Below are 21,233 nucleotides of genomic sequence, written 5' to 3'. Positions count from 1 at the left end.
ATTTCCAATAGTTCAGTTATTTTTAGTCATCTTCCCAAACCTTGACCTTTTCCTTTTCTGCCAGTTCATCACAACCCCCTCCTCCCATTCACCTGCAACTCCTCCCTCAGATTCTGTGCCCTCTGCCTAATACTGGCTAATTTCCCCACACAAATTTTGTTGATGATTTGAGCAACACTTATTTACCCCTTTCTTCTCATTGTTGCTTTCCGTTGCTTCCATTTTCTAGCCCTGGGTACTTTGTGTTCAGTTCTTTTCTTCCTTCTTCAGAGTTACTAAGTATTGCTGGAGAAAAGTCAAGCCAATTGAATGCGTTATGAATTTTAACTTCACTTGGGCCCAACCTCATTTCACTTCTATTTGATTTACTCCCTGTGGAATTCTGTACCATGTCTTCTCTATTATTTCAGTCTTAAACCCTTTAATCTCAGTCAAGGGCCTTTCCTTTTAGTTAGAAGATTGAAATGATTTAGCACAAGCCTTTCAGTTGCTCTGCTTTTAACTGAAAAGTTTTCAGAATTTTCCCTTTCATTCATTTTTTAAAACTTTCTTGCTATGACTCAAGTTGAATGGATTTGCTTTCCTGTATTAATGCTCTTATTAAACTAATACCTATTTATAATAGTTATTTTAAAGTTCTTGCTGCTAATCTCAAAATAAGATTCAACTGTTCTATTGATTTTTATGCCAGATATTTTATACCAGAAACTGATAGAGATACTTATCCCTAGAAAAGGGCGTGTACTTCCTTTCTCATCTAGAAAAAGTTCAGCTGTCTCTGCAGTTTAGTTTGTTAGACTTTTTTCATTCTCAGCTCTGTGATGGGTTTGGCCAGGGTTTGGAGGAAGCACAATTGTCTTTGTGACTTACCTGGCATTTTCTCAAGGTTGCAAGTGAGAGCAATGGTTTCTTGAAAGCTTCTAAATCCTAACAAGAAATGTAACAGTCCTATCTCCTCTCTTTAGTTTGTTAATTTTATTTTGTTGAGGTTCATCAATTAATTACATAAACTACCTACTGTGTCCCTTGTATCATTCTAGACACTTCGGATACATCAGTGAAAAAATGGACAAAAATATCTGCTGTCATGGAGCTGTCTAGCACAGAGCTGGAGGAAGGGAGGGAGGATGGAAGTAAATAAACAATGAACATATGTAGTCATGTATATAGGATGATTGAGGAAGTCCTCGTTGTGAAGTTAGATTTGAGCAAAGACTGTAGGAGATAAAGGAGTTAGCCAAGTAAATATCAAGAGGACTGAATATACCCAGGCAGAGGGATCAGCAAGCTCAAAGGCCCTAAGATAGGCTCTAACCTGGCATGTTCATAGAAGAGCAAGGAGGCCAGTATGCCTAGAGCAGCATGAGCAAGGGAGAAAGGAGTAGGAGAGTCAGTGGGCAGGAGGTACACTACAGAAATGTGAGGTTATTTTTAGAACTCACTTTTTACTCTGAGTGAAACACATTACAAGGCTTTGAGCTGAGGAGTGATACAGTCTCACTTTGGTATTAAAAGGATCACCCTAGCTGCTGTCTTGAGACTAGACATATAGGGAAAAAGGTAAGGGTGGAAGTTGGGAGACCAGTGAAGAGGCTGTTGCAGTAGTCTGGGTGAGAGATGACTGGATGAGATTACCAAAGGAGTTGTGTAGTGTGAGAAGAGGTCAGTTATGCTGCATTAAGAGTGGAAAAACCAGTGAAGGAGACTGAGAAGGAACAGCTAGTGAGGTAGGAAAAAAATGTGCTGTAGGGATCAGCAGCTTCATGATTTTATCAGATAATATCTAGGTTTCTAGGAGATCTGATTTTGCAATGGCAGAACCATCCCTTAGAAAATTAGAGGTGGGATAATTTTACCAAGATTTATCCAAAACTAAGGATGCCAACAAAATAACCCAGGGAGAAGGAGATATTTGTAGTTTCTCATTTTCTCTTTCTTTTTCTTTGATCAGTTTGTAGGTTTACAGAAAAATCATAGCATTCCCATATAGCCCCTCCCTCACACACACAGCATTCCGTATTATTAACATTTTACATTAGCATGGTACCTTTGTTACAATTGAAATAATTTTATTGTAATTATATTATCCACTATAGTCCATAGTTTACATTAGGATTAACTCTGTGTGCCGTGCAGTTCTGTGTTTTTGTTTTGTTTTGTTTTTATTCTGGAAACATATAAACCTAAAATTTCCCATTTTAACCACTTTCAAGTATACAATTCAGTGGTGTTAATTACCTTCACAATGTTGTACTACAATCACCAACATCCATTACCAACATTTTTCTATCACCCCAAACAGAAACTGTACAAATTTAGCATTAACTCCACATTTCCATTTCTCATCCCACTGCAGCCCCTGGTCACCTATATTCTTATTTCTGACTCATTGAATTTGCTTACTGTAATTATTTCGTGTGAGATTATACAATCTCTGTCCTTTTGTGTCTAACTTATTTCACTCAGAATAGTGTCTCTAAGGTTTATCCGTCTTGTTTCTTGTATGAGGACTTCATTCCTTTTCATGGCTGAATAATATGGATATTCCACATGTTGTTTATCTGTTAGTCTGTTGATGGACACTTCAGTTGCTTCTACATTTTGGCAATTGTAAATAACACTGCTGTGAACGTTGGTGTGCAAATATATTTTTGAGCCCCTGCTTGCAATTCTTTTGGGTATATACCTAGTAGTGGGACTGCTGGGTCAAATTCTTTACTTTCTGAGGAACCACCAAATTATTTTCCAAAGTGACTGCACCATTTTATATTCCTACCAACAATGACTGTTCCTGTTTCTCCACATCCTCTCCAGTATTTGTTTAACTTTTACTTTTTAATAGTAGCCAATCTAGTGGGTGTGAAATGATACTTCATTGCAGTTTTGATTTGCATTTCCCTAATGTGTAATGATGTTGAGCATTTTTTCATGTGCTTGCTGGCCATTTGTATACCTTCTTTGGAGAAATGTCTGTTCAAGCCTTCTGCCCATATTTAAATTGGGTTCTCTTTTTATTGTTAAGTTTTAGGATTTCTTGATATATTCTAATATTAAACCCTTATCAGATATGTTGTTTCCAGATATTTTCTCCCATTCTATAGGTTGTCTTTTTTTTATTTTTATTTTGAAATAAATTCAAACTTACAGTAACAATTGCAAAAATAATACTAACCCCATACACAGAACTCAAGCATACCCCAGCCCCCCTCCACTGATACCCTGATATACCAACTTTAATATTTTGTGACTTTACCATTTCTTTCTTTCCCTCTGTCCCTCCCTCCCTGTCTGTCATCCATCATCTATTGCTCTGTCCTCTGAACATATGAGAGCAAGTTGCACACATCCTTGAACAAATAATATAATTCACATATACATTTCCCATGAACAAGAATATTCATTTATGTAATCACATTAAGTGTAGTTAAGAAGTTCAAGAAATTTAACATTAATATAAAGCTTACATTCTGTTTCATTTTTTTCTTATGTCCCAATTGTGTCCTTTTGAGCCTTTTCTCCTTTATTCTTAGATCTCATCCAGGATCATCTATGGCATTTAATTGTCGTTATCTATTTAGACTGTCTTTTTTTTTTCAATTGTGGAAACATATATACAGCATAAATCTTCCCATTCCAACCCCTCCAGAGCATTCCATTTAGTGGGATTAATCACATTCACAATGTTGCAATGCTATCACCTTCCCACTATCCATTACTAGAAATTTCCCTTCACCCCAAACAGAAACCGTACACTCATTTCTTATTAACTCCCCATTGTCCCTTCCCCCACTTCTCGTAACCCATACTCTGCTTTTCATTTCTATGATCATATTCTCTGATACTTTCTTTGTGTTTACCATGGGGCTTAAATTTAGCATCTTAATTCTATAACAATCTTGTTTTCTTTGATATGACTTAACTTCAATAGAACACATAAACTGTGTTCCTATACTCCACGATTCCCCCACCTTTATGTAGTTCTTGTCAAAAATTACATATTTTACATTAAGTTCAAAACCACTGATTTATCATTACAGTTTATGTATTCTGGATCTTGTAGGAAGTAAATAATGGAGTAGAAATCAAAAATACAGTAGTATTGGTATTTATATTTACCATGTGATCTTTACTGGAAATCTTTATTTCTTCATGTGGTTTCAGTCAATTGTTTAGTGTCCCTTCCTTTCAGCCTGCACAATTCCCTTTAGCATTTCTTATAGGACTGATCTACTGTTGATGAAGTCCCTCAGCTTCTGATTATCTGGGAATGTTTTCATCTCCCCCTCATTTTTTTTTTTAATCTTCATTTTATTGAGATATATTCACATACCACGCAGTCATACAAAACAAATCGTACATTCGATTGTTCACAGTACCATTACGTAGTTGTACATTCATCACCTAAATCAATCCCTGACACCTTCATTAGCACACACACAAAAATAACAAGAATAATAATTAAAGTGAAAAAGAGCAATTAAAGTAAAAAAGAACACTAGGTACCTTTGTCTGTCTGTTTGTTTGTTTCTTTCCCCTATTTTTCTACTCATTCATCCATAAACTAGACAAAGGGGAGTGTGGTCCTTATGGCTTTCCCAATCCCATTGTGACCCCTCATAAGCTACATTTTTATACAATTGTCTTCGAGATTCATGGGTTCTGGGTTGTAGTTTGATAGTTTCAGGTATCTACCACCAGCTACCCCAATTCGTTAGAACCTGAAAAGGGTTGTCTAAATTGTGCGTAACAGTGCCCACCAGAGTGACCTCTCAGCTCCTTTTGGAATCTCTCTGCCACTGAAGCTTATTTCATTTCCTTTCACATCCCCCTTTTGGTCGAGAAGATGTTCTCCATCCTACGATGCCAGGTCTACATTCCTCCCCGGGAGTCATATTCCATGTTGCCAGGGAGATTCACTCCCCTGGGTGTCTGATCCCATGTAGGGGGGAGGGCAGTGATTTCACCTTTCAAGTTGGCTTAGGTAGAGAGAGAGGGCCACATCTGAGCAACAAAGACACATTCAGGAGGAGGCTCTTAGGCACAATTATAGGGAGGCCTAGCCTCTCCTTTGCAGCAACCGTCTTCCCAAGGGTAAATCCTGTGGTAGAGGGCTCAACCCATCACCCCTATGTCTGTGGTCATGTTAGCAACCATCAAGGTGGGGTAGGCCAGTACCCCTGCATTCTCCACAGGCTCCTCAAGGGGGTTCTACATATTTTTTTCCTTGTTTTTTTTTAACTTTTTTTTTTTTAAATCAACTGTATGAAAAATAAAAAAATAAAAAATAATAATTAAAAAAAAACATACAATAAAAGAACATTTCAAAGAGACCATAACAAGGGAGTAAGAAAAAGACAACTAACCTGAGATAACTACTTTACTTCCAACGTGTTCCTACTCTACCCCAAGAAAGTTACCTAATATAGCAACATTTCTGTGAACTTGTTCCTACTATACCCATCAGAAATTAACAGACCATAGTCATTCCTGGGCATTCCCAGAACATTAAATTTACCCAAGATAGCTTATCTGTTCTTGGATTATTGCTCCCCCTTCCTTAATTGCTCTCTATTGCTAGTTCCCCTACATTCTACATTATAAACCATTTGTTTTACATTTTTCAGAGTTCACATTAGTGGTAGCATATAATATTTCTCTTTTTGTGCCTGGCTTATTTCGCTCAGCATTATGTCTTCAAGGTTCATCCATGTTATCATATGTTTCACGAGATCGTTCCTTTTTACTGCCGTTAGTTGTCTTTTTCTTACTCCCTTATTATGGTCTCTTTGAAATGTTCTTTTATTGTATGTTTTTTTTTATTATTTTTTATTTTTTTATTTTTCATACAATTGATTTAAAAAAAAAAGTTAAAAAAAAAACAAGGAAAAATATACATTGTGTGTATATACCACATTTTATTTATCCACTCATCTGTTGAAGGACATTTGGGTTGTTTCCATCTCTTGGCAATTGTGAATAATGCTGCTATGAACACTGGCGTGCAGATATCTGTTCGTGTCACTGCTTTCTGATCTTCCGGGTATATACCGAGAAGTGCAATCCCTGGATTGAACAGTAACTCTATATCTAGTTTTCTAAGGAACTGCCGACTGACTTCCAGAGTGGCTGAACCATTATACAGTCCCACCAACAATGAATAAGAGTTCCAATTTCTCCACATCCCCTCCAGGATTTGTAGTTTCCTGTTTGTTTAATGGCAGCCATTCTAATTGGTGTTAGATGGTATCTCATTGTGGTCTTAATTTGCATCTCTCTAATACCTAGTGAAGCTGAACATTTTTTCATGTGTTTCTTGGCCATTTGTATTTCCTCTTCAGAGAACTGTCTTTTCATATCTTTTGCCCATTTTATAATTGGGCCATCTGTACTATTGTCATTGAGTTGTAGGATTTCTTTATATATGCAAGATATCAGTCTTTTGTCAGACACATGGTTTCTGAAAATTTTTTCCCATTGAGTTGGCTGCCTCTTCACCTTTTTGACAAATTCCTTTGAGGTACAGAAACTTCTATGCTTGAGGAGTCCCCATTTATCTATTTTTTTCTTTTGTTGCTTGTGCTTTGGGTGTAAAGTCTAGGAAGTGGCCGCCTAATACAAGGTCTTGAAGATGTTTTCCTACATTATCTTCTAGGAGTTTTACAGTACTTTCTTTTATATTGAGGTCTTTGGTCCATTTTGAGTTAATTTTTGTGTAGTGTGTGAGGTAGGGGTCCTCTTTCATTCTTTTGGATATGGATATCCAACTCTCCCAGCCCCATTTATTGAAAAGACTGTTATGACCCAGTTCAGTGACTTTGGGAGCCTTATCAAAGATAAGTCGGCCATAGATCTGGGGGTCTATCTGTGAATTCTCAATTCGATTCCATTGATCTATATGTCTATCTTTGTGCCAGTACCATGCTGTTTTGACTACTGTGGCTTTATAATAAGCTTCAAAGTCAGGGAGTGTAAGTCCTCCCACTTCTTTTTCTTTTTTAGAGTGTCTTTAGCAATTCAAGGCATCTTCCCTTTCCAAATAAATTTGATAACTAGCTTTTCCAAGTCTGCAAAGTAGGTTGTTGGAATTTTGATTGGGATTGCATTGAATCTGTAGATGAGTTTGGGTGGAATTGACATCTTAATGACATTTAGCTTTCCTATCCATGAACATGGAATGTTTTTCCATCTTTTAAGGTCCCCTTCTTTTTCTTTTAGTAGAGTTATGTAGTTTTCTTTGTATAGGTCTTTTACATCTTTGGTTAAGTTTATTCCTAGGTACTTGATTTTTTTAGTTTCTATTGAAAATGGTATCTTTTTCTTGAGTGTCTCTTCAGTTTGTTCATTTCTAGCATATAGAAACATTACTGACTTATGTGCATTAATCTTGTATCCCGCTACATTGCTAAATTTATTAGCTCTAGTAGCTGTATCATCGATTTCTCAGGGTTTTCCAGATATAAGATCATATCATCTGCAAACAATGACAGTTTTACTTCTTCTTTTCCAATTTGGATGCCTTTTATTTCTTTGTCTTGACGGAATGCCCTGGCTAGCACTTCCAGCAAAATGTTGAATAACAGTGGTGATAGCGGGCATCTTTGTCTTGTTCCTGATCTTAGAGGGAAGGCTTTCAGTCTCTCACCATTGAGTACTATGCTGGCTGTGGGTTTTTCATATATGCTCTTTATCATGTTGAGGAAGTTTCCTTCAATTCCTACCTTTTAAAGTGTTTTTATTAAAAACGGATGTTAGATTTTGTCAAATGCTTTTTTAGCATCTATTGAGATGATCATTTGATTTTTCCCTTTTGACTTGTTAATGTGTTGTAATACATTGATTGATTTTCTTATGTTGAACCATCCTTGCATGCCTGGAATGAACCCCACTTGGTCATGGTGTATGATTTTTTTTTAATGTGTCTTTGGATTCGATTTGCAAGTATTTTGTTGAGGATTTTTGTGTCTATATTCATTAGGGAGATTGGCCGGTAGGTTTCCTTTTTTTAGCATCTTTGCCTGGTTTTGGTATTAGATTGATGTTAGCCTCATAAAATGAGTTAGGTAGTGTTCCATTTTCTTCAATGTTTTGAAAGACTTTAAGTAAGATTGGTGTCAGTTCTTTCTGGAAATTTTGGTAGAATTCCCCTGTGAAGCCGTCGGGCCCTGGGCATTTATTTGTGGGAAGATTTTTGATGACTGATTGGATCTCTTTGCTTGTGATGGGTTGGTTGAGGTTTTCTATTTCTTCTCTGGTCAGTCTAGGTTGTTCATATGTTTCCAGGAAATTGTCCATTTCCTCTACATTATCCAGTTTGTTGCCATACAGTTGTTCATAGTATCCTCTTATAATTTCTTTAATTTCTTCAGGATCTGCAGTTATGTCACCTTTTTCATTCATTATTTTGTTTATATGGGTCTTCTCTCTTTTTGATTTTGTCAGTCTACTTAGGGGCTTGTCTATCTTGTTGATCTTCTCAAAGAACCAACTTTTGGTGATATTTATCCTCTCTATTGTTTTTTTTTTGTTCTCTATATCATTTATTTCTGCTTTAATCCTTGTTATTTCTTTTCTTCTGCTTGGTTTAGGATTGGTTTGCTGTTCCTTTTCTAGCTTCTTCAGTTGATCCATTAGTTCTTTGATTTTGGCTCTTTCTTCCTTTTTAATATATGCATTTAGTGCTATAAATTTCCCCCTCAGTACTGCTTTTGTTGCATCCGATAGGTTTTGGTATGTTGTGTTCTCATTTTCATTCGTCTCTATATATTTAGCAATTTCTCTTGCTATTTCTTCTTTAACCCACTGATTGTTTAGGATTGTCTTATTTAACCTCCAGGTATTTGTGAATTTTCTAAGTCTTTGGTTATTAACTCCTAATTGTATTCCATTGTGGTCAGAGAATGTGCTTTGAATAATTTCAATCCTTTTAAATTTATTGAGGCTTGTTTTATGTCCCAGCTTATGATCTATTCTGGAGAAAGTTCCGTGAGCACTAGAGAAGTATGTGTATCCTGGTGATTTGGGATGTAATGTTCTATATATGTCTGTTAAATCTAATTCATTTATCAGATTGTTTAGGTTTTCAGTTTCCTTATTGGTCTTCTGTCTGGTTGATCTATCTATAGGAGAGAGTGATGTGTCGAAGTCTCCCACAATTATTGTGGAAACATCAATTGCTTCCTTTAGTTTTGCCAGTGTTGGTCTCATGTATTTTGTGGCACCTTGATTGGGTGCATAAACATTTATGACTGTTATTTCTTCTTGTTGAATTTCCCCTTTTATTAGTATGTAGTGGCCTTCTTTGTCTCTCAAAACATCCCTGCATTTAAAGTCTATTTTATCTGAGATTAATATTGCTACACCTGCTTTCTTTTGGCTGTAGCTTGCATGAAATATTTTTTTCCATCTTTTCACTTTCAATTTCTTTGTGTCCCTGTGTCTAAGATGAGTCTCTCATATGCAACATACTGATGGTTCATTTTTTTTAATCCATTCTGCGAATCTATATCTTTTAATTGGGGAGTTTAATCCATTTACATTCAACGTTATAACCGTGAAGACATTTCTTGAATCAGCCATCTTAATGCTTTGGTTTATGTTTGTCATATTTATTTTTCCCCCCTCTCTGTTAATATCCTTTAATGTACGCGTACCGAATCTCTTTAGTACTGAACCTTTCTCCAAGTCTCTCTGTCCTTTCTTTGTTTCTCTGTCTGTAGGGCTCCCTTTAGTATCTCCAGTAGGGCAGGTCTCTTCTTAGCAAATTCTCTCAGCATTTGTTTGTCTGTGAAAAATTTAAGCTCTCCCTCAAATTTGAAGGAGAGCTTTGCTGGATAAAGTATTCTTGGTTGGAAATTTTTCTCACTCAGAATTTTAAATATATATCATGCCACTGCCTTCTTGCCTCCATGGTGGCTGCTGAGTAGTCACTACTTAGTCTTATGCTGTTTCGTTTGTATGTGGTGAATTGCTTTTCTCTTTCTGCTTTCAGAATTTGCTCCTTCTCTTCCATGTTTGACAGTGTGATCAGAATATGTCTCGGAGTGGGTTTATTTGGATTTATTCTATTTGGAGTTCACTGGGCATTTATGATTTGTGTATTTATGGTGTTTAGAAGATTTGGGAAGTTTTCCCCAGTAACCTCTTTGAATACTCTTCCTAGACCTTTACCCTTTTCTTCTCCTTCTGGAACACCAATGAGTCTTATATTTGGACGTTTTCTATTATCTATCACATCCCTGAGGTCCATTTCGATTTTTTCAATTTTTTTCTCCATTCTTTCTTTTGTGCTTTCATTTTCCATTCTGTCATCTTCCAGGTCACTGACTTGTTGTTCAGCTTCCTCTAGTCTTGTAGTATGAGTGTCCAGAATCTTTTAAATTTGGTCAGCAGTTTCTTTAATTTCCATAAGATCATCTGTTTTTTTTTTTGGTCTTGCAATGTCTTCTTTATGCTCTTCGAGGGTCTTCTTGATATCCTTTGTATCCCATACTATGGTCTCATTGTTCATCTTTAGTTCTTTGATTAGTTGCCCTAGGTACTGTGTCTCTTTTGATCTTTTGTTTTGGGTGCTTAGGCTTCGGTTATCCATATCGTCTGGTTTTTTCATGTGCTTTATAATTTTGTGTTGTTATTGGCCTCTTGGCATTTGCTGAACCTGATAGGGTTCTTTTAGGATTTGTAGACCACTTGAAGTCCTTATCTCTAATTTATCAGATCTACAGCTTCGTGGAGTACACTTTCTCTAACTAACCAGCAGGTGGCGTCCATGAGCCACCTGTTCTCCACAAGCCAGTTCTCCCTGCTTTGCCTTTGTGGTGGGTGTGGGAGTGAGTCTTGTGGGGTCCAATTGGTGTACCAAGCTTGCGTGTGTAGTTGGTGTTGCCTGCCCTGTATATGGGGCGTGTGTCTGTGCAGTCAGGGAGGGTGGGTGACTCTAACAATCAAATCTCCCTGGTGTTCCTGGAGTTTTAAAGCTGCTGCAATAGTCTAATCATTCAGTGCAGTCCTGCCATGGTTTGTCTCTGCCACTGACCCCCAAGTCCTTGGTATTGGAGTATGGCCACTGTGACTTGCGAGTGGGTCCCTCTTCCAGGCCGTGCACCCCCTGGTCCTCTGTTGAGGGATGACTGTGCTATGTCACAGGTGAGTGCCATCCCCCCAGGGCGGTTCTGGGCTGCTGGGCTATGTAGGGAGGCTCCCAGTCTGCTGAAATGGTGGCTGAATCGGGCTTCGTGAATTCACACTGCTCCACCTTCCCAACTCTGGGACAACCAGCTGAGGGTGCAGGAAAGGCTAATGTCCACTCCCAGTTTTGTGGTGTGTGCCTGTTATTTGAAGCACTTCCGTCACACTGGGTTGTCTGGGGCAGTTCTGGGCTATGGGGCTGGTGATGGGCAGGAGTGTTTCCTGTCCACCAGGATGATGGCTGTGAGCAGACACCCCCCTTTTCTTGGGAATTTGTGGTGTTTAGTGAATTTTCTCAGCCACTGGATTATTGCCTTTTGTCTCAGAGCTCTCTTAGTTCTGCTCTTGTCTTGACCTGCCCAAATTGCAAGTCTTTGAGGCTTTCTGTATTGGGCTTCTTAGAGTAATTGTTTTAGAAACAGAGAAAAAAAGATAAAAAACAAAAAAGCCCTCCTCAGAGATCTAATGGGTTATTGAAATGCTAAGAGACAAAGCAATTAGGGCCATTAAGGAAAGATCCAGGGGTCAGAGAGATCAGTTTTTCTTCGGGATTTCCATATGAGCCTCAGGGCCTGAGCTCTGCCCTTCCCCTTTCTATGTTCACCAGAACTCCAAAAAGCCTCCGCTTTTATTTTGGGGTTTTTCTTGCTGTTTTTTTCTATGCCTATCTCCTCTCTGCTGGGCTGGCTGCTCTCAGATTCTCTGGTGTCTGGTCTCAGTCTATCTATGGTTGGAGTTTGGATCGGTAGAATGAGTTTCCGATAAGAGCTGCCACTGCAGTTCTCCCTTCTCCTTCCCAGCGCTGCTGGCCCCTCCTCACATGGGACTGAGCCTAGCAGGGAGGGGTGCGGGTCCCCTGGCTGCAAAAACTTACAGATTTCGCTGATCTCAGCAGTTCGACGTGTTCATGAGTGTTGTATGAAGTATGCCCAAAGTCAAATTGCTCTGTGGTTCCAGTCCACGCAGTTCTTGGCTTTCTACCTACTTTCCTGGAGGAGTAACTAAAACATACAGCTCACCAATCTGCCATCTTGCCCCACCTCTGGTCAGCTTTTTAATCTCCCCCTCATTTTTTACCTCCAGGTATTTATGAATTTTCTAAGTCTCTGATGGGGTTATTGACTTCTATTTGTATTCCATTGTGGTCAGAGAATATGCTTTGAAGAAATTCAATTTTTTTAAAAAAATTTATTGAGGCTTGTTTTATGTCCCAGCATATGGTCTATTCTGGAGAGAGATCCGTGATCACTATAGAAGCATGTGTGTCCTGGTGATTTGGGATGTAATGTTCTATATATGTCTGTTAAATTTCTCTATATCTCTCTCTCCTTTCTTTGTTTCTCTGTTGGTAGGGCTTCCTTTAGTATCTGAAGTAGGGCACGTCTTTTATTAGCAAAATCTCTTAGCATTTCTTTGTCTGTGAAAAATTTAAGCTCTCCCTCAAATTTGAAGGAGAGTTTTGCTGGATAAAGTATTCTTGGTTGGAAATTTTTCTCTCTCAGAATTTTAAATATGTCATGCCACTACCTTCTCACCTCCATGGTGGGCGCTGAGTAGTCATTACTTAGTCTTATGTTGTTTCCTTTGTATGTGGTGAGTTCCTTTTCTCTTGCTGGTTTCAGAACTTGTTCCTTCTCTTCAGTATTTGACAGCCTGATCAGAATATGTCTTGGAGTGGGTTTATTTGGATTTATTCTATATGGAGTTTGCTGGGCATTTATGCTTTGTGTATTTATATTATGTAGAAGGTTTGGGAAGTTTTCCCCAAAAATTTCTTTGAATGCTCTTTCTAGACTTTTACCCTTCTCTTCCCCTTCTGGGACACCAGTGAGTCTTATATTTGGATGCTTTATTTTATCTATCATATCCCTGGTATTCATTTTGATTTTTTTTATTTTTTCCCCACTTTTTCTTTTGATCTTTCATTTTCCATTCTGTGGTTCTCGAGGTTGCTGAGTCATTGTTCAGCTTCCTCTAGTGTTGTACTATGAGTATCCAGAATCTTTTTAATTTGGTCAACAGTTTCTTTTATTTCCATAAGGTCATCTATTTTTTTAATCTACTCTTTCAATTTCTTCTTTATGCTCTTCTAGAGTCTTCTTTATGTCCTTTATATCCTGTGCCATGCTCTCATTGTTCATCTTTAGTTCTTTGATTGGTTTCTTCAAGTACTGTTTCTCCTCTGATCTTTTGATTTGGGTGTTTGGGTTTGGGTTATCCATATCGTCAGGTTTTTTCATATGATTTAAATTTTTCTGTTGTGTTTGGCTTCTTGGCATTCACTTTACTTGATAGGATTATTTTAGGATATGAAGGATTATTTAGACACCAGTCTGTAATTTGTCAGATCTACAGCTTGGTGGCATACACTTTCTCTGACTAACTAGCAGATGGCATCCATGAATCACCTATTCCCCTTAAGTCAGTTGTCTCCAGCTTTGTCTTTGTGGTGTGTGGGGGTCTGATTCTTGTGAGGTCCAATTGGTGCACCAAGTTTGGGTGTGTTGTTGGTGTTGTCTGCCCTGAATGTGGGGCGTGTGTCTGAGTGGTTAGGGAGGTAGGGCAGCTTTAATAATAAAACCTCCCATGTGTTCCTGGAGATTTAAGGCTGTTGCAAGAGTCTAAACTTTCATTTCAGTTTCGCCACAGATTGTCTCTGCTGCTGACCCACAAGTCCTTGGTATTGGCGTAGGTCTCTGGGATTTCTGGGTGTGTTCCTGTTCCCAGCCATGCCCTTCTAGGTCCTCTGCTGGGGGAAGGCTGTGCTATATCACAAGTGCATGCCATCCCTCAAGGGAAGCCCTGGGCCACCGGGCCATGCAGGGGCGTTCCCAGCCTGCTGTAAAGATGGCTGAATGGGGCATGTTAATTTCCCCCTTTTCGCACAGCTCCACCTTCCCAGCTCCAGGACAGTTAGCTGTGGGTGCACGAAAGGCTATTGTCCTTGCCTGATATTGTGGCATGTGTGCAGTGTTGCTAGAAACACTTCCTGTCCCCCTGGGTCCCTTGGCACAGCTCTGGGCTGTGTCTCTGGCACCAGGCAGGAGCATTTCCAGCCTGCTGGGCAGATGGCTGCAAGGGGCATGGTTTTTTTTTTTTCCCCTTTTGGCTCCCCTCTGCCCTCCTCGCTCTGAGACAACTAGCAATGGGTGCGTGAAAGTCTATCTTCCACGCCAGATATTGAGGTGTTCGCACAGCCCTTTCCTGCTGCGCTTTGCTGTGTGGTTCTTGTTGCCATATCTGCAGCCCCTTTTGGGTTTTTTAAAAAAAGAACTTGTCTGCCTCCAAACACTAATCCACGGTTTCCCCACACCACAGCATGGCTGCTGGACATTCAGCAGGCTCACTTACTCGTTTCAGAATGCAGACTCCCGGTTTCACCAAGTGCATGGTCCCTGTGGATTTAGCAGACCTTGTCCAGCTGGTGCATCACTGGAACTGGTGTTCTGGGTCACTTTCTGGCTTTTATCTGGTATTTTTCACGGAGGTGTTTTTTTGCCCTGTCTCTCCTAGCCAGCATATCTTAGGTTCTCCCCATAGGTTGTCTTTTTAACTTTCATGATAAAGTTATTTGATGCACCAAAGTTTTTAATTTTGATGATCTTATTTATATGTTGTTTTCCTTTTGTGGCTTTTGGTGTAAAGTCTAAGAAACCATTGCCTAGCACGAGGTCCTGAAGATGCTTCCCTTTGTTTTCTAGGAATTTTATAGGTCCATTTCTTATATTTAGGCCTGGATCCATTTTTTAGCTGATTTTTGTATATCATGTGAGGTAAGGGCCTCTTTCATTCTTTTGCATGTGAATATCTAGTTTTATTTCCCCAGCACCATTTATTGAAGAGACTATTAATTCCCAATTGAGTGGACTTGGCATTATTATCAAAAATAAATTGGCCATGAACTTCCAGGAAAATGGAGGAATAGGGTGGGAGCTGCAGGGCCCATTCCTCTCCCAAAAGCAGTGAATAGACAGGCAGAAACTGAATTGTTCTGGCCCTGTTCTGTGCAGCATCCAGGCAAGTGCAGAACGAAGAGATTGAGAAACCACAGTCAGAGACTGAGAGAAAGAAAAACTGGCCGTCTGAATAAACCCATCAAGATAATCAGATGCCCAGATATCAGCAAACTACAAGCCACACTAAGATGCAGGAAGATATGGCCCGATCAAAAGAACAAAATAAAAAGTCTGAGAAGATACAGAATTTGGGAAAACTAATTTAAAATTTTCAAACAAATCTCCTAAATCAATACAAGGAGATGGATAAAGAGCTAAAGGATATAAGAAGATGCTGGGTGAGCATAAAGAAGAATTTGAATGCGCAAAGAAAAATAACAGACATTATGAGAATGAAAGGCACAATCAATAAAATTAAAAGTCCACTAAAGGCATACAACAGCGTATATGAAAAGGCAGAAGAAAAGATCATCGAGCTAGAAGATGCAGCATCTGAAATTGAACAGACAAGAGAATACATAGAGAAAAAAATGGAAAAATTTGAGTGCATCTCAGGGAAATGATTGACTTCGCAAAGCACACGAACATATGTCATGGATGTCCTGGAAGAAGAGAAGGGAAAAGGGGCAGAAAGAATACTTGAGGAAATAATGGCCAAAAACTCACCAACTCTTATAAAGACATAATATGCGTATCCAAGAAGCACATACACTCCAAACAGAATAAATCTGAATGGATTCACTCCCGGACACATACTAATCAGACTATCATATGCCAAAGATAAAGAGAGAATTCTGAAAGCAGCAAAAAAAAAAAAGTGATTCACCACATACAAAGGAGGGATGCTAAATAAGACCAAAGGCTGATTTCTTATTCAAAACTATGGAGGCAAAAAGGCAGTGGTATGATATATTTAAGGTACTGAAAGAGAAAAACTGCCAGCCAAGAATTCTTTATTGGCAAAACTGCCCTTCAAAAATGAGGGAGAATTTAAACTATTCACAGATAAACAGAAGCTGAGAGTTTGTTAACAAGAGACCTGCCCTACAAGAAATACTAAAGGGTGTTCTGCAGGCTGAAAAGAAAAGATTGGGGGGGCACTTGGAGGAGAATGTAGAAATCAGTGTAGTAAGGTTAACTAAGAGGATGAAAAGAGAGAAAAATATAAGATGTGACATATAAAGGCCAAAGAATAAAATGGCTAAAGTAAGTACTGCCTTTACAGTAATAACTTTGAATGTTAATGGATAAAACTCCCCAATCAAAAGACACAGATTGGCAGAATGGATAAAAAAAATATGATCCATCTATATGCTATTTACAGATGACTCATTTTAGGTCCAAAGATACAAATAGGCTGAAAGTGAACAACTGGAAAAAGATATTCCATACAAACGATAAGCAAAAAAGAGTTGGTGTAGCTATACTAATATCAGACAAATAGACTTTAAATGCAAAACTGAGGTAAGAGACAAAGAAGGTCATTATATATTAATAAAAAGGGCAATTCACCAAGAAGAAATAACAATCATAAGTATCTATGCACCTAACGATGGTGCCCAAAGTACATGAAGCAAACACTGGCAAAAATGAAGGAAGCATAGACATCTCTACAATAATAGTTGGAGACTTCAGTACATCACTCTTATCAATAGATAGAACATCTAAACAGAGGATCAAAAAAGAAAAGAGAACCTAAATAATATGATAAATGAACTAGATATAAAAGACATATATAGAACATTGTACCCCCAAACAGCAGAATATACATTCTTCTTAAGTGCTCATGGAACATTCTCCAGGATGGACCACATGCTGGGTCACAATAAATTTAAAAACATTGAAATTATACAAAACACTTTGTGATCGTAAAGGAATGAAGTTGGAAACCAATAGCAGGTGGAGAACTGGAAAATTCACAAATACATGAGGTTAAACAACATACTTATAAACAATCATTGCATCAAAGAAGAACTTGCAAGAGAAAGGAGTAAGAATCTCAAGACAAATGAAAATGAGAACACAACATATCAAAACTTACGGGATGCAGCAAAGGCAATGCTGAAGGGAAGTTTATAGCCCTAAATGTTTACATTAAAAAAGAAAGCTAAAATCAAAGACCTAAATGAAGATTTGGAGGAACCAGAGAAAGAACAGCAAACTAATCCCAAAGCAAACAGAAGGAAAGAAACACAAAGATCAGAGCAGAAATAAAATGAAATTGAGAACCAAAAAAACAGTAAAGAGAATCAATAAAACCAAAAGTTGGTTCTTGAGAAGATCAATAAAATTGAAAAACCCTTAGCTAGACTGACAGAAAAAAAGATGGAAATAAATAAAATCAGAAATGAGAAGATCATTACCACTGTAATGATATACTGTGAACAATTGCATGCTAACAAATTTGACAACTTGGATGAAGGGGGAAAATTCCTAGAAACACCTGAACAACTTACACTGACCCTAGATGAAATACAAGACCTCACCAGACCAATAACAAGTAAAGAGATTGAATCAGTCATCAAAAACCTCCCAAGAAAAAAGCTCAGGACCAGATGGTTTCAAAGGTGAGTGCTACCAATCATTCCAAGAATTAATACCAGTTCTGCTCAAACTCTTCCGAAAAGTCAAAAGAGGAGGGAATTCTACCTGACTCATTCTATGAACCCAACATCACCCTAATGCCAAAGCCAGATAAAGATACCACATGAAAAGAAAATTACAGACCAATTTCTGTAATGAATATATATGCAAAACCCTCAACAAAATACTTGCAAATCAAATCCAACAGCACATTGGAAGAATTATACACCATGATCAAGTGGGTTTTTTTCCAGGTATGCAAGTGTGGGTTCAACACAAGAAAATCAATTCATGTAATACACCACATTAACAAATAGAAGGGAAAAACCATAAGATCATTTTGATTGGCACAGAAAAGGCATTTGACAAAATCTAGCATCCTTGCTTGATAAAAACACTTCAAAAGGTAGGAAGCAAAAGAAACTTCCTCAACTTGATAAAGGACATATATGAAAAACCCACAGCTAATGTTCTTGATGGTGAGGGACTGAAATCTTTCCCTCTAAGGTCTGGAACAAGACAAGGATGCCTACTCTCACCACTGTTACTCAACATTGTGCTAGTAGTTCTAGCTAGAGCAATTAGACAACAAAGAGAAATAACAGGCATCCAAATCAGAAAGGAAGAAGTAAAACTTGCACTATTTGCAGACAACATGATCCTAGATTTAGAAAGTCCTGAGAAACTACAACAAAACTACTAGGGCAATAAGTTCAGCAAAGTGGCAGGATACAAGATCAACATGCAAAAATGAGTAGTGCTTCTATATGCTAGTAATAAGCACTCTGAGGAAGAAATAAGGAAAACATGCCAATTACAATAGCAACTAAGAGAATCAAATATCAAAGGAATAAACTTAACCAAGGATGTAAATGACCTATATTCAGGAAACTGCAAACATTGCTAAAAGAAAATGAAAACCTAAATAAATCTAAGGACATCCCATGTTCATTGGTTGGAAGGTTAAATATCATTAAGATGTTAATTCTACCTAAATTGAGTTACAGATTCAATGCAATCCCAATGAAAATTCCAACAGCCTTTTTTGTAGGAATGGAAAAGCCAATTATCAAATTTATTTGGAAATGTAAGAGGCCCCAAATAGCCAAAACATCTTGAAAAAAAGAAGAATGAAGTTGGAGGACTCACACTTCCTGACTTTAAAGCATATTACAAAGCTAAAGTCATCAAAACAGCATAGTACTGGCATAAAGGTAGACATATTGATCAATGGAATAGATATGACAGTTTAGAAATAGATCCTCACATCTGTGGTTGATTGATTTTTGACAAGGCTGCCAAGTCCACACAACTGGGACAGAACAATCTCTTCATCGAATGGTGTGAGGAGAATTGGATATCCAAATAAAAAGGAATGAAAGAGGGCCCCTATATCATACCTTACACAAAAATTAACTCAAAAGGGATTAAAGACCTAAATTTATAAGAGCCAGCCACATAAAACTCCTAGAAGAAAATGTAGGGAAGCATCTACAGGATCTTGTGGTAGGCAGTGGTTTCTTAGATCTTTCACCCAAGACACAAACAACAGAAGAAAAAATAAACAAATGGGACCTTTTGCGCTTCAGTGGAATACTTTTTGCTTCAAAGAATTTTGTCAAGAAAGTGAAAAAGCAGCCTGCTCAATGGGAGAAAATATTTGGAAACTACATATTGATAAGCATTTAATATCCAGAATATATAAAGCATTTACACAACCCCACAATAAAAAGACAGACAACCCAATTAAAATATGGGCACAAGACATGAATAGACGTTTTCTACAAGGAGGAAATACAAATGGCTAAAAGCGCATGAAAAGATACTGAACTTCACTAATTATTAGGGAAATGCAAATCAAAACCACAATGAAATATCATTTCACACCTACTAATGTAGGCCATTAATAAACAAATAGGAAACTACAAGTGTTGGCGAGGATGTGAAGAAATAGGAAGACTTACTCACTGCTGGTGGGAATGTAAAATGGTACAGCTGCTGTGGAAGACAGTTTGGTGCTTCCTAAGGAAGCTAAGAATAGAACTGCCATATGATCTGGCAATCCCACTACCAGGTATATATCCAGAAGAACTGAAAGCAAGGACATGAGAGACATTTGTACACTGATGTTCCCAGCGGCATTATTCAAAATTGTCAAAAGATGGAAGCAACCCAAGTTACCATCAACTGATGAATGGATAAACAAAATGTAGTATATGCATATGATCAAATATTATTCAGCTGTATGGAGGAATGAAGTCCTGATGCATGTGACAATATGGGTGAATCTAGAGGACATTACGTTGAGTGAGATAAGCCAGACACAAAAGGACAAATATGATACGATCTCATTAATATGAACTAAACATAATGAGAAAGCTCATGGAGTTATTATCTAGAAAATAGGTTACCAGAAGATAGAATGAGGATAAAGAATGGGGAACTAGTGCTTAATTTGTGCAGAAGTTTTTCACAAGGTTGACTGTAAATGTTTGGAATGGATAGAGATGATGTAGTACATTATCATGTGTGTAAATAACAGCATGGAATCGTGTGTGATAGTGGTTAAAAGGGGTAGTTTAGGGTTGTGTATATCACTGGAAGGAAGGCTAGAGAATGAAACAAGGGACTGTATAACATATAGTGAACCCTGTTGTGAATGATGAAGGTGGTTAATGGTACCCATACAAGAATGTTCTTCCATGAATTAGAACAAATGTATGTTACAACTACAAGGTGTTAATAATAGGGTGGTAAATGAGAAGGAATGCTCCTAATGGAAACTGTGGACTATGGTTAACAGTAATATCTTAATGCTCTTCCATTAATTGTAACAAAGGTACCTCACCTAAGTTATAAAGAGTAATAAGGAGCATGGGTGTGTTTCTTTTAGAGCGATGAAAATGTTCTAAAATTGATTGTGGTGATGTAAGCACAGCTCTGTGATTATAGAAAGCCATTGATTGCATACTTTGGATGGACTGTATGGTGTGTGAATCAAATTGTGTTAGGAAAAAAGAGAGAGACTGAAGAGACAGTAATAGCTAAAGGTAATACAGGATCCCATGCTGGATCTAATAATGCTGGAGAAAATGCCCAGAAGGGCATTCTTGGGGCATATGAAAAAACTGGAGTATGGACTATAAGCTTTACATCAATATTAAATTTCTTAAACTTGAAAAAAAAGTAAAAGTAAAAATAAATTTTAAAAAATCAATTGGCCATAGATGTGAGCATCTATTTCTTAAATCTAATAAAATTTGTTTTTATTGTTCTGATTGTCTGCCCTTATGCCACTACCATGCTGTTTTGACCACTGTAGCTTTTTAATAAGTTTTAAGATAGGGAAGTGTGAGTCCTCCAATTTCGTTCTTTTTCAAGGTGGTTTTGGCTATTCTTGGCCCGTTATCCTTTCATATAGATTTGGTGATTGACTTTTCCTTTTCTGCAAAGAAGACTGTTGGATTTTTTATTGGAATTGGGTTGAATCTGTAAATTGCTTTGAGTAGA

The 21,233-nt window shown here is 37.8% G+C and overlaps 1 protein-coding gene across 1 annotated transcript in view; it reads left to right on the top strand.

The window, feature by feature from the left end:
• BRDT (bromodomain testis associated) overlaps window positions 1-21,233 on the top strand; it is a 78,054-nt gene that overhangs the window by 55,815 nt on the left and 1,006 nt on the right. The window lies entirely within an intron of this gene.

The sequence above is a fragment of the Choloepus didactylus genome, chromosome 2 (assembly GCF_015220235.1).
Source record: "Choloepus didactylus isolate mChoDid1 chromosome 2, mChoDid1.pri, whole genome shotgun sequence".
NCBI lineage: Eukaryota > Metazoa > Chordata > Mammalia > Pilosa > Megalonychidae > Choloepus > Choloepus didactylus.
The sequence above is the reverse complement of the archived record's forward strand: the minus strand, read 5'-3'. Positions and strand labels throughout refer to the sequence as shown.